The sequence below is a fragment of the Pteropus vampyrus genome, unplaced genomic scaffold, assembly GCF_000151845.1.
Source record: "Pteropus vampyrus isolate Shadow unplaced genomic scaffold, Pvam_2.0 Scaffold2, whole genome shotgun sequence".
NCBI classification, from domain to species: domain Eukaryota; kingdom Metazoa; phylum Chordata; class Mammalia; order Chiroptera; family Pteropodidae; genus Pteropus; species Pteropus vampyrus.
Genome location: NW_011888783.1, coordinates 18,759,042 through 18,773,449, shown reverse-complemented (window position 1 = coordinate 18,773,449; position 14,408 = coordinate 18,759,042). Strand labels below are relative to the sequence as shown.

Here is a 14,408-nt window from a genome sequence, read left to right as displayed (position 1 = left end):
TTTATTAATTCAATGAGGGAGTAACTAAATGACTAAGGGGCTGAGTGAATTTTAATAAATAAATACTTTCAGTTTCTCACAACCCACTCATTTCTTCTTCCTTGCTATTCAGCTTCTTCCTTTCTCAGGATAGTAGCTTAAGAATTAGCAAGTGCAGAAGTACAGGAGTAGAAGCAGGCAAAATACTGGGGATCCTTTCATTCCATCACCATAGAAAGGTGCATTGGCAGTTTTAAGCCTGCAACAATTTCTTTTAGTTCTTACAAAGTGAACTGAATATCATTAGTTATCACTGTGAAAATTTCAGCTACAAGGACAGGGTCCCTGACAATCTCTTACAGAGCCCCAAGGTCAGTACTCACTCATAAGACGGGAGGTAAGAGAAATATCAGCATCATAGAAGAGTCAAAACATCTTAGGAAAGCTTGGAATCTAAATTTCAATTTTCAAAGAATAAAGCTTCTATTTTTTTCTCTGGGTAGTCAGCAGTGAATAAGGAAATGTAAATCTTCCAGGAGCTAGGATGGCAATGCCATGCCTTATCTCTCACAGGACATTCTGGATTTCTTTTCCTTTTACCTGTAACAACATTGATGAGAGCCTGCCATAAAATAAATCTTAATATGCCATTCAGATAAGCTAGTGTATCTGCAGCAAAGTAAACAGAATCCTCAATTCCCTGCAAATTGGTTTACACGGTAGTGAGGGACATGTTAAGAGATAATACTTAGGATAGCAGACAACTTCAACACTGTAAGTAAAATACATTTCATGCTTATGTGAACAGTCTCCATGTAGGAGCAACAGTTGAGTGGTGACATTCTCTGGGAGAGATCTCTAACAACTACTGTCCTTGTATACTGTCATTTCTGCCCATTTTTCTCTGTTTACTTGAGGGAGTGAGTTGCTCACTCCTCCCCAACTCTGTGTGTGTGTGTGTGTGCGTGTGTGCATGCGTGTGTGTGTGTGTGTGTGTGTGTGTGTGTGTTGATGCCTTTTACATAGGTGAGACCTTAAATAACTTAGTTTCTCTCTTAACTCTTACATAACCATTGTTATAACCTTGGTGCAGTAAACAAAAAACATTCTTAAAAAAGCCTTCTACGATATTGTTGAAAGACTCTAAAAGATGGCTTGGTCCAACTTTCCCATTTCACAGAGGAGGCTGAGGCCAGAGAGGTAAAGTAGCTTCTTCCAGGTGTCATATCTAGGAGTTGGCAGTATCAGTCTCTGTGGGTTGTTGTCGACTGGAGAGAATTTCTGTGACCACCTCCCTCCTTCTTTAGGGACAAGGTGGGTTCAACTTGGCCTTGCCTGAGCTGAGGATCCTCCCCAACTTGCCTATGGCTATAGATGATTCAAAATCCCCAAACTCATTCTTTTAAGGTCCTGCCTTTCTCATGGTGTCCACACTGCTGACAGCTGTCTTTCACCTTTTCAGGTAGCAGAAAAATTATTTCTGTAGTTGACAGCTCTGCAAATTCAGCCTGAAATTTGTAGTGGTGATACGCAAAATGGTTACAGAAGGTAATATCAATCACACTATTCTCCAAAGATTTTAAGTGGTGGTGATAATAATAAGTCTGTACTATCTTTCCTGATTTTCCTAATGTCTGTACTGTCAGCATCCTCATGAACTAATTCAGTTATAGGGAAGCACCCACGTAGAAATAGAAACACAGGGAGCAATGGAAACAGTGCAAGAAGATATAACAAAGGAAAACAAGAAGAAAGATGTTATGAGAATGTTAGACAGTATCAACGCAGTTGAGAAGGCAGCCACTCTGGACCTTTGGATTGGCTGCCCAGCTTACTCTATGAAAATCAATGACTGAACAAAAACTCTGTGTCCCTACTTGGAGAGTCCTTAAAACAAATTTTAGTGGGATTAACTTATGTTAGATAATGATAACTATGAGTCAGAAGAAAAAAAAAAAGAATGAGAGAAGTAATGAAGAAAAAAGAAAAAAAAGAGGGAGAGGAAGAGAATGTGAGGAAACCTCCTGGCACAGTGATGCCATATGAGTGCCACCTGACTCCCACCCCCGGCTGCAGAGCTGGTCCTCAAGCAAATTTTCTTCAGAGCCCAGCTGTAGAATTCCCCTCAACATGGCACTCTAGTAAACCACTGCCCAGTCCGTCAGCTGACCCACAGTTGACCTCTTAGCCATTAATGTTCTAGTATGTTCCATTCGCTTTACAGTAAATATCTGCCTACCCCTAAGCATCATGGATTAGAGATGACTCGGAGAAAAGATGACTAGCTACTTTTTTATACCAGTTTGGGTTGGAGAAAAGAAAAATAAATTTTTGTCAAAGAAAGGAAGAGAGGAGGTTGGGGGGGGGCTTTTTTTGCCCCTTGGTTTTTGGCGGTTTTCTTGTTGTTGTTTTCCTTTTTTCTTTTTTTCCTTAGGTTTTGTTATTGGCCCCCCAACCCATTGAATTTTTTCCGTTTTTCCAATTGGGGGACTTGGTTTAAAATTCCCCCGGTTGTTGTTTGTTGGGTTCGGGTTTTGAATTAGGGTTTTTTTTGTTTTCAAGGCCCTTCTCAAAATATGTATATGAGACCATTGGACGCATCCAGTGTTCATTGAGAAGTCAATCTGTAGAATTCAACCAGAATAAAATACATTGATAATTTTGCTAGTTGTAAAATAGAATAATCACTTTAAAGTTTAACTTTCTATTACAAATTAATGTGTGAATAGATTCAGCCTCAAACTCTAATTCCCATTTACTTTCTTTCCTTAGAAGACCTCCCATTGAAAGCTTATGAGCAGGCAGCAGTAGCAGCCTCAGAAACATTTATTAAGCGCCTATTGTGTGTGTTGAGTGCTATAGTGAGTAATACTGACTTATAAGGAATTTACAATCTCAGGATTTCCACTGTCTAATATAGATCAACACGATTTCTTATCCCAAGGCCCAAATTTAAGAGTCTTCTAAGGATATAATGGATATAATGACTTTTTTTTTTTTTTGGTAGCAGATGGTGGCCAGCTGTTCTGTCTTTACTGAAGGCCAAACAAGAAGAGAAAAAAATTAAAGGCACTTATAGTAAATATGAGAAAGAACTTAATAAACTAAATCTGGATTTTTATACATACTAAAGGGAAATGGGCAATTGGGGGTCGTTATCAAATTGTCCAAGCCAAAATAGCTCAGTTCCCTCTATTATCTGCATAAGAGAAAATTATTTATATGGATTGCATTGTTCAGATAATTGTCCTGTATTTTGGGTATCTGAGTAGATAGTCTGGGTGGTCACTGATGTAGACTGAGGGTCTTTCAAGGAATATTTTAAAATAAGAAAAGGGTTAACACTCTGGGGACAGTTCTTCTTAGAAGCAAGTGATGTTAATCAAATTAGTAGCTACATGATTTTTTGACCAGGATTTGAGCCCATCGTAATTAAATCATAACAATTTTACCTAATGTTTAAAATTAATTTTTATTTGCAAAAATTAATGTATGAATATCCTTTTCTCTGAAATTTTTAAGTATTACATATATTTAATATTACTAAATATTACTAAAGTCTTTCTTTCTGCATCCCTAATTCCATTTCCTAGCATCCTGCCTCCATCAGGGCTTCTCTCTAGAGGAGCCACTGTTATTTTGGTATTTTTACCCTTTCAGGATACACATGCACACAAACGCATACACACACAGATTGAGAGAGGAAAAAAAAAAACCTGTATTTTTAGCTTACCTTGAATCACACATTTTATACCATTTGCTTTTCTGTTTAACAATATGTGCTAGAGATAAATCCATGTTTTTTCATAGCTCTAATACATTTCTTTTAAGAAATTTCATTGAGATCAGTGATATTCATTTAGCCATTCTTCTACTATTAGATATTGACATGTCCAATAGTTTAGCAATGCTCAATAAGCAATCCTAAATATTAAATGTGTGTGAGAATATCTTTAGGGTAGATTTTGAACAATTGACCTTTCCAAGAGAAAACGATGTGCTCCAGAAGGTCATTTGTGCCTAACGAAGAGAAAAGATGTTGGTGAGACATGGGAACCAGTTTTTTTTTTCTTAGACTGTCACTGTAGGCAAGTCTCTTTACTTCCCCGAGATTCTGTTTCTCTTAGTCAGTGGTTCTTCATGCATGAGAATCTCCTGGAGGGCTTGTTAAAACACAAATTGTTGAATCCCACCCCTAGAGTTTCTGATTCAGTGGTGTGTGTGTCTTTAGGCCAAGGGGCAAGTCAACATAGCATCTTTGTTAGGAAGAGTCTTAAAGAGTCATCCAGTTCAACTACCTACTAAAAGTAGATTTCTTCAGCAACGTTCTTGACCTTGTCAATCCACTTCCCATTGAACAGTTCCAGGGTGTAGGCATTTACTCTCTGGCTCCTGAGGCTGGCCAGTCTATATTTTTAGATGTCTGATCAAAGCCATTTTCTTCCTAACCTTGACCAAAACCATCCTTCAGAAGCTTCTATACATCTACTCCAGTTCTACCCTCTGGGCTTCAGAGAACAAACCTGCTCCCTTCTCCATCTGATGGCAGTCAATTATCATGTTCTCCTAAGTCAAGGGTTCACAAACTCTACAATGCATCAAAACCACCACAAGAGTTTATTAAAATAGAGATTCCTGAGCTCTAATTGCAGAAATTTTGGTTCTGTGGCTAGAGAGTGGCCCAGGAATCCACATCTTTTATGAAATCTCTAGGTAGATCTGATGCAGATGGTCTGCACATGATAGTTTAAGAGACTAACGAGATTTAGGACACATAACCTCAAAATATGACACCTTGGCATATTGAATATTTAAAGCCAGAGGAATTTGAGAAATGGCATGTGCAGGAAGGAGTTTCCGACCTTCTCCTGAAGCAAGTCATAAAACCTCTTGTGAGAGGCAGCTTCCCTATATCCGAAGGAAAGGAACATTCTTATCTCCAAAGAAAAAGGTACAGAGAGAAATATGAACCAGCAGGCCTTGCTAAGTTTCCCCCAGTTTGCTATACTTACCTCATACTCTTTGTCCCATCACCTCTTTCCATGACTCTCTACTCTTCATCAAACCTACCATGAAAACACTCAGGTTTAATCACTTCCTCTGGTCTTCATTTTCTTGTGAAGGCTCCTGTGTCATATAAAACTTCTATTTAAGAGGGCAGGGATATTATCTGTCTTGCTCACTCATGTCATTTCGGCGCTTCCATCAGTACCTGGCACATCAGTAGGTCCTAAATAAAATTCTACTTAATGAAAAAAAAAATGAGTAGAATGGAGATGAAAAGCCAATTTAATTTAGAAAGCGATGAGTGGGAACAACATGATTATACTAAAACCCTAAAACTATACAGAATGAATGATGTATCCTCAAGCAAAGTATCTGCTTAAGGGTTTTAAAAATGTTTGCCTATTTAATTAATCTTTTTTTAAAAAAAAATCTCACTATTGACTTAGGGCTGTGCAAATCTACATTTAGCAGTACAGATGTTTTGCATACCTCCGAGTACAAAACTCAGACTGGAGGGATGAATCAAAGCAGAGATTATAGATTGGGATTTCAAAAGCATCTTTAAAAGATGCAAATCCGTCCCAAGTGATGTAAAAATGCAGGAGCAGAATGACCAAGATGAGAAGTGCAAATTAAAAATGTCAAGGGTTACAAAAATGTAAGCAATCTACAATGCTAATACTTTTTTTTTTTTTTTTTTTTGTCTAAAATGGATGACTCTGAACTCTCTCCTCTTCCCTCTCTCCGTCCAGGAATGTGGATAATCATTAAGAAAAACTAGAGAAATGAAATTCGTTGTGTATATTGTCCATTGTCAGAAGGTGTCATTGTCAGAAGCCTTCATTGAAAAGTTCAGCCTCATTAGTAATTAAGGAAATGCAAACTAAAAGTGCAATTAAATATCATTTTACACCTATTTTAACCATCATCAGTAAGTCTGACAATTCCTTGGACTGATGTGGATAGAGAGTAACAGGACTTTCATACTCTACTGTAAATTGGTGTGATCACTTTTGAAAAAAGTCTGACTTTTTTCGTAAACTCCAACATGAACATATTACATTAGACAATATTTCCACTTCAAAGGTTATAAATAGAAAAGTGGCAGTATTTCTGAGTCCACTAGACCTTTTAGGACTGCTTGCTAGCACTGCTTCTACCTAAGTGTGAGGACTTTCTGCCTTGACCTGCCCACACATTTATACTTTGGATCAAAGCTCTACAGCTTGAATTTTTGTACTTCTTTCTTCTTCTTGTTAAAAAATAATTTTCAAAAGAAGGTAAAATCATGAGTCACATACAGATATAAAGATGAATATGTTTAAAGAATTTATTGTATTTATATGATATGAGGGAACCAAGCAGATGTTATAATTGGTTCAAAGGAAAAGTCAAAACAGCACAGGCTTATATGAAGTAAAAGGAATGTTGAAATGAACTGCAAATGGAGACAAAACTGTTTTCTTCCACAGCAGGGAGGAAGGCAATTAAAATCATCACCAGACTAGACAGAATTTATGTACCTATCAGTTAGCTACAATTTAGAAAGAGTTGCAGAATAGCTCAGAGAAGATGAACAGGGCCAGCATCTGATAACCCAGAAGGATATGCTAAAGACAATGTATGTAATTTTCCATTGAAACACCAATGCCTTGCTGATACGCTAGTCCAAATAGAATATTGTTTGGATCCCTTACAAATGTGTTAAGGAGTGTCTGACAGCTGGTATTCTGATATAGGAAATCAACACTTCCCTTAAGTCAAAAGCCAATATTCCAGATCATTATAGACACTCACGAGTTCCAACAAGCTGGAAAGTGCTGGAGGATCAAAGGTCCCTGTTAGAGGGTCAAAGATACTATCAGTGTATACAGTAAGAGCTAGGAGTAGATGAATGTTTAGATGAGTGTAAAGAAGCCTGAACTTGGAATTGGAAGACCTGGATAAGCCACAAGCCTTCTACTTAACTAAGTCTTCTACTTAACAGTTTTGACTGAGCCAGTTGCCTTCTCTCTCGCTTTCTTCTCTATACAAACCAAGAATTTTATTGATGATTCTACATTTCCTTCAGGATCTAAATGTTTATTAGAGGACTCAGCCAACCCCTTACCCAGATGGCCCAGCAGCAATGCATGGACACAGGGCATTTTGACACAGGACAGGAAAGATCTGTTTGTGAACATGAAGAGGAACAGCTGGATCGGGATGTCCTCACCCCCTCAGTGTGTAGTATAGAAGTCCAAAATCTGTGGAAAACCTGGGAAGTTCACTGACGAGGGAGAAAACATGATAGAGAGGAAAAGAAGTTACTAAACAACAATTTTCTACCAACTCATAGTTTTGCACAGGACTTGCCTCTGCCTTTAGCAACATTATAGGAAGTTTGTCACCAGGGTTGGCTCAGTCTCCACTCAGTGGTGTCTAAGTGACAGCAAAAGAGAACTGTATTAGGATTCTCCAGAAATACAGAATAATGGAGAGAGAGAGAGAGAGAGAGAGAGAGAGAGAGAGAGAGATTGAGAGAGAGAGAGAGAGTATGTGTGTGTAGAAAGAGAGGGAGGGAGGGAGAAATTGATTTAAAGGAACTGGCTCATGTGATTGTGGGGGCTGGTAAATCAGAAATCTGTACAGCAGATTCACAAACTGGCAGAGTAGTAATTCCAGCAGAAATTGATGTAGTTTTATGACCAGAGGCAGTCTGGAGATAGAATTCCTTTCTCTTCAGGGGACCGAAATCTTTTTTCTTAAGGCTTTAACTGTTTGGATGAGGCCCACTCACATTGTTGAGGATAATTTGCTTTACTGACACATTGACTATTAATTCTTCTGACCAGTAATGGCATCTCTCTACATTTACTTAGGTCTTTAATTTTTCTTAGCCAATGTTTGTAGTCTTTAGTGTACAAGTCTTGCATATTTATTGTCAAATTAATCTTTATGTATTTCACATTTTTAAATGTTATTATAAATGATATATATTTTTTTAATTTCAATTTTAAATTGTTTATTACTAGTATATAGAAATACAACCTTGCTAAACTAACTTATTAGTGCTAGTAGTTTTTTTTTGCAGATTTCATTGGATTTTCTAGATAAATAATTGTGTCATCTTCAAATTAAGACAATTCTTATTCCTTTCTCATATAGATGCCTTTTATTTCTTTCATCTTATTTCACTGGCTATAACTTCTGGCGCAGTGTTGAATAGTGGACATCCATGACTTGTTCCTAATCTTAGGGAGATAGCATTCAGTCTTTTACCGTTAAATATGATGTTAGCTGTAGTTTTTTGTAGATACTTTTTTAAAAATCGGGTTGAGGAAGTTCCCTTTAGAATGAGGCTGTTGAAAAGTTTTATTTTTTTAAATAGGGTTGGATATTGGATTCTGTCAAATGCTTTTTCTCATTTATTAAAATCATATGCTTTTTCTCTTTCATCTGGTTAAAGTCATCATAATGACTTTATGCCATCATAAAGGCATTCACAATATTCTGTAGAATCTATAGCATATCACTAATTTCATACCTGATATTGAGAATTTATATCTTTTTGTAAATTTATTTTTACCTGATCTGTATGACTAGAGGTTTACCAATTTAATTAACCTTCTCAAAGAACCAGTTTTTAATTTCCTTTATTGTTTGTCTATTTCAATTATTTTTCACTATGATTTTTATCGTTTCCTTTCTTCTGCTTACTTTATGTTTAACTTGCTCTTTTTCTAACTTACGGTAGAGGATGAGGTCATGTATCTGAGACCATATTTCTTTTCTATTATAGGTGTCTAAGGATATAAATTTCTTAGTACTACTTTAGCAGTATCCCACAAATTTTGACAGGTTATGTTTTCTTTGTCATTCAATCAGACGTACTTTTTAATTCCTCTCTTGATTTCTTCTTTGACTTATAGATTATTTAGTAGTCTGTTCATAAATATTTGGGAATTTTCCACATATCTTCTTGTTGTGAATTTCTAATTTAATTCCATTGTGATCAGATAACATATTTTGTGTTACTTGAAAATTATTGTTATGTTTTATGGCTCAGAATATGGTCTATAGTAATAAATGTTTCATATGCAATTGAAAAGAATATAAGTAGTCTGTTGTTAGCTGGAATGTTCTATAAATGTTCATTAGGTCAAGTTGGTTCTTCACGACTTCTATATCCTTGATGATTTTTTTGCCTACTTCTATTAATTACTGGGAGAGGGTATTGAAATCTCTGACTATAATTGTGGATTTATCTATTTCTCTTTGTAGTTGTAGTTTCATGTATTTTTAAGCTGTGTTATTAGGTGCAAAAATGCTTAGGATTTTTAGATTCTTTTGATGAATTGATCTCCTTATCACTATGAGATAAACTTCTTTATCTCATAATATATATTTTTTTGCTCTGAAATCTACTTTGATATTAATATAGCTAGTTCAGTTTTAATTTCACTAGTGTTTGTATTGTATATCTTTTTCTTTTATGCTTAACTTACTTTATTTTTATATTTCTGCATTTTTTATAAGCAGCACATGGGTGTACTTTGCTTTTTAATCGTCTGAAAATTCCTGCCTTTAAATTGAGGTGTTTTGACCATTTACATTTAACATTATTATTCATATGGTACGATCTATCATTTTGTTATTTGTTTTCTATTAGCTTCAACTATTCTTTGTTCCCTCAATTTCTTCTTCTAATTCTTTTGGATTTATTGAGTATTTTGTATAATTTTATTTTATCTCCTTTGTAAACCTATTGACTATAGCTCTTTATTTTATTATTTAAAAGGCTTGCTTTATGATTTATGGTATACATCTTTAATTTAACCAAACTTCAAGTGATATTATATCATTTCACAGGTAGTATAAAAATCTTATAATAGTTTATTTTAATTTCTCTTCTCCTGGCCTTTATGCTACTGTTGTTAGTTACTGTATGCTACTGCTGTTTATGTTATGTTGTCATACATTTCACTTATCTACATGTAATAAACTCCACAATACATTGTTATTTGTATTTAAACAGTCAAGTATATATTTTAAAGATTTAAATAATAAAAAAAAGTCATATATTTATTATCATAGTTACCATCTGGTACTCTTCTTTCCTTTATATAGGTCCTTATTTCCATCCGGTGTTATTTTCCTTCATTATAAAGGACTTCATTTAACATTTCTTATAACACAAGTCATCTGGTGATGAATTCTTTCAGATTTTATATGTCTGAAAAACCCTTTTTTGAAAAAAATTTTCACTGGGTATAGAATTCTTTTTCTTTCAGCACTTTAAAGATTTTGCTCCACTGTCTTTTAATTTGCATTGTTTCTGTTGAGAATTCTACTCTCACATTTATCTTTGTTTCTCTGTAACTTGCCTTTTTTTTTTCTGGTTGCTTTTAAGATTTTCTCTTTATGACTGCTCTTGAGCAATTTGACTATGGTACCCTTTGGTAGTTTTCTTCAAGTTTTGTTTTTTGATGTGTGAGTGTGTGCTTGGACTTTATTGAGCTTCTAATAAAGTTAGTTTATTATTTTCATCAAATTTGAAAAATTTTTGGCCATTATTTTTTCAAATATTTTTTCTGTCCTCTTCTTTTTTCTCCTTTTTGGGGGCTCAATACAATTACATGTATTGAGACTACTTCAAGTTGTCCCACAATTCACTGATGCTATTTTTATTTTTTAAATTCTTTTTTTCTCTGTGTTTCAGTTTATGTAGTTTCTATTGTCATGTCTTCTAGTTCAGTAATATTTTTTTTCCTGCAATGTCTCAACTGCTACTAATCCTATTCTGTATATATATTTTTTTATCTCAGACATTGTAGTTTTTATTTCTAAAAGTTCTAGTTAGGTCTTTTAAAAATATCTTCTGTGTCCTTATTTAACTTTTGAACATATAGAATACAGTTAAATAACTTTTAATGTCCTCTATTAATTTCATTATCTATGTCACTTATTAATCAATTTTAAGTAATTGATTTTTCTCCTTGTTATGCATCGTATTTTTCTGCATGTCTGATAATCTTTGACTGGATAGCAGACATCAATTTTATATTGTTCGGTGCTGGACATTTTTTGTATCTCTATAAATATCTTTGTGTTTTGTTCTGGATGAAATTAAATTACTTGGAAACTTTTATCCTTTATATTTTTTTAAGATCTGTTAGGTAGAAGCAGAGTCATGCTTAGGAGTAATATTTTCTGCCTACTGCAGTAAGACCCTTCTGAGTACTCTGTTCATGATCCTATAAATTATGAGATTAGCTAGTCTGGCTGGTAGAAATAGGCATTATTCCCAGCCCTGTATGAGCATTAGGCACTATTCCCTCTAATCTTTCCAGATGGTTCTTTCCCCAGCCTTGACTGTGAGTAGTTTTTTCTCATGTATGTACCAAACAGTACTCTGCTGAATACCTAAGAGAACCCTCCACAAGACCTCCAGAGTATCTCTCTCTCTCTCTCTCTCTCTCTCTCTCTTTCTCCCTTCCTACTCCCTCCCTCTCTCCCTCTCTTTACCTCTCTCTTAGTGCTGCTCTACATGCTGTAGCTGCTTTGGTTGCATTGTCTACAAACATGTGATAGGCACTAAAGTCTGATTGGTCAAGTGTAAGTTTCCTTTCAGTAGAGAAAGAGCCCATCTTGAATAGAGCCCAGGTGCACCTTCCTTCTTCACTCTTTGTCCATAGTCCCTTCAGTCTTTTCTACCTCTTTGCCTTCTCTTCAAGGTCTCACTCCTTCTGGGAGAAGCGTAGAAGTTCTTGGGGGACCTGATAGGCTTTGGCCTGGCTCTGTTCTGGCAGGACAATGTTTGGTCAATCCAAGTTTTTAGACATACCCCCCTTACATTCTTCTGAATGAAGCATGAACGAGACCAAAAGGCCTTCTTTTTGCCGATATGGACCAGGTCTCACAGGACGACTTTGGTGTGTTTAACGAAGTCTTTGTTTCTTTTACTCTGTCTTACTAACGACTTTTTCAACCTGTACTGAAGAGCTCAAGAAAAGAGAAATGAGGAGAAGTAAAAGCCCTTTTCTGCCTTAAAGGTACTATTCTTCAAATTAAATAGATCAAATAGGTTTTGAACGTCAGCCTAAGAAAATCACTAAAATTGATTTTCTGGAGGATACATGTACATTCCAAACAATAATATTTTGTTAGGGACTCAATAGAGAATGAATTGTAATATGAACAAAAAAAAAATCACTATATCTAAACAGACAATGATGCTAAAAGAGACCAATTCTTAAATTTTCAAAAAAAAATTAATGTGGAAAAATGTTTATTTTTAGGTAGGAAAATTTATCAATCTTTTCTTTTCTGGTAAGAAGTAGTATTTAACTTTACTTTCTTTTGTTTTTCCCCCTTGCATCAAAAATTAAAGTGATTAGGCAGATTCATATCAATTCTTAAAAAAAATTAGTGATCTGAAAGTTTTTACTAAGATTTTATAAACTACTTTGCCTGCTATATTTAAAAACTCTTTCTTGAGGAGCCTGCATTTCATACAACAAAACATTTTAAGCAGAAAATAAAATAAAATTTTTCCATAGAGATAGTTTTAAACTGGATATTTACCAATTTGATAGCTTATATGCTTTATAAGATGAGACCTTGGGAAATGTATCACCTTCTATAGATTTCTGAAGCAGGAAAGGCTCTCTCAGGCCCTTGGAGGACCATCAGGAGTTACATGGATCCCTTAACATTGTATGCAATGTATTGCCTTAAGAGCATTTTTCTAAGAAGGAATATGTATAGCTTTTATCAGATTTTCATAGAGTCTTGACCACTCTCCATTCAAAAGTTAAGAATCGCCTATCTGTTTTCTATTGCCACCTGTGGGAATTTAGGTACAGAGAGGTAAGTGATTTACACATGGTTAGAGACAGAGATCTTTTCACTCTTAACTCAGAGTTCAGGCTCCAATCTGTGAGATGAATTCTACTTATGAGAGGCAGCTCAAAGCAGAACTGGTCTTTGCACTTCTCTCAAGTGCCTAGACCCTCAAGACAAACCTCTACACTAATTTTGTTGTTGCGTATCTCCTGTTCATTTAATTTATTAAAGCTGCTTCAGGAAGGGGGTAGAACATGGAATGGATCTCCCCCAAAAAGATGCCCCTTGATGGCAGATTTTTTATTTTGGTTCCTTTTGGTTTCATCCTTACTCTAAAGCACACAGGAGCTCAGGAAAGTGCTTTTTTTTTTTTTTTTTAAATCATGGAAACTGCTAAAATCCTAAATTAATCCATGGAGGAAACACATTATACTTCTCTGACTTGGTTACTATAAACATATCACTTGTATGTTTGTTTAGTATTTTTTGAAAACTTCACCTTTTTGCAGTGCTGTTACCCATCTGTTTCTGGGCTAAGCCAGATATGAATATTATCATCACAATAAGGTAAGAGATTTTGGTCGAAAGACTAAAAGTCAAAGTTAAGTTCTGATATTTATGTTAGTTCAGAATATATTCTGCCTATTTAGAAATTAGAAATTGCTAAGAATCATCCTCAGATGACTAAAAAAGTATAAATCCTTGATTGGAAAGCAAAGACATTATCTTACGTTCCTTTTATATCCCTGACAGTGCTCGTCATTCATTAGGTTCTCTTTAAATACTTCATCACCAATAGTACTGAGTAGTCATCATGAGCAAGCCAAGGCTTATTAAAGCCAAGGGAGCCCATGATTTAAATGGTCAGGCCCAGTGGAAAAAGTGCAGGAAGTCCTAGTTTACCACCGACTGTTATACCTTAAGCTATCTGTGCTCAGCTTTCCCAAGGCAGTCAGACCCTACAAATTTGCCATCTATTGCTATCATCCTCCACAAACCCCAGAACATAGTCTTTTTGCTCTGGCGGAAGCTATGACTAAAACTACTATCCCGGAGAAGTCGGGGCTGAAGTATCTGTGCTGATGCCATGAACCACCAAGACAGGCCTAAGCCCGACTCCTGGCTATCCTTCCTCCCACTTAGCTCCAGAAGACATCTTTGAGCAGGTTCCTAGGCTCGGCTACATGATCTAGCGTGGTCCTGGCCACCATTCAGGGGTTCTGAGAGCACTGCCCCTCCTCCTCCAAGGTGGAAACAGAGACTCCAAACCTTGGAAACTTTCCCAGGATCTCTGAATGCAAATGTTTCCAGCAAATTCAGCATTAGATCTCAACTCGTAAAATAATCCTGTAGCACAAAAACAAAGTTAAATGACTCAAGTGCTGATAGGGTATGTTTATTTTTCCATAAACAGAAAGATGTGGGAATATTTGGCAGGAGGAAAAGACATTTTATGTTTATGGTGATTTTTTAAATAAGTAAAAACAGCTCTATATTTAAATGTAGTTCCAGAATAACAGATCAGCCTTGTCTGAGGAATGGCAGGAAAATCCTTTGACAAGGAAATTAGGTTTATTTTTAAGCTTCCAAGGGGT

The 14,408-nt window shown here is 35.7% G+C and overlaps 1 protein-coding gene across 1 annotated transcript in view; it reads left to right on the top strand.

Moving 5' to 3' along the window:
- Nucleotides 1–14,408, top strand: part of MYO3B (myosin IIIB) — a 355,967-nt gene that overhangs the window by 216,087 nt on the left and 125,472 nt on the right. The window lies entirely within an intron of this gene.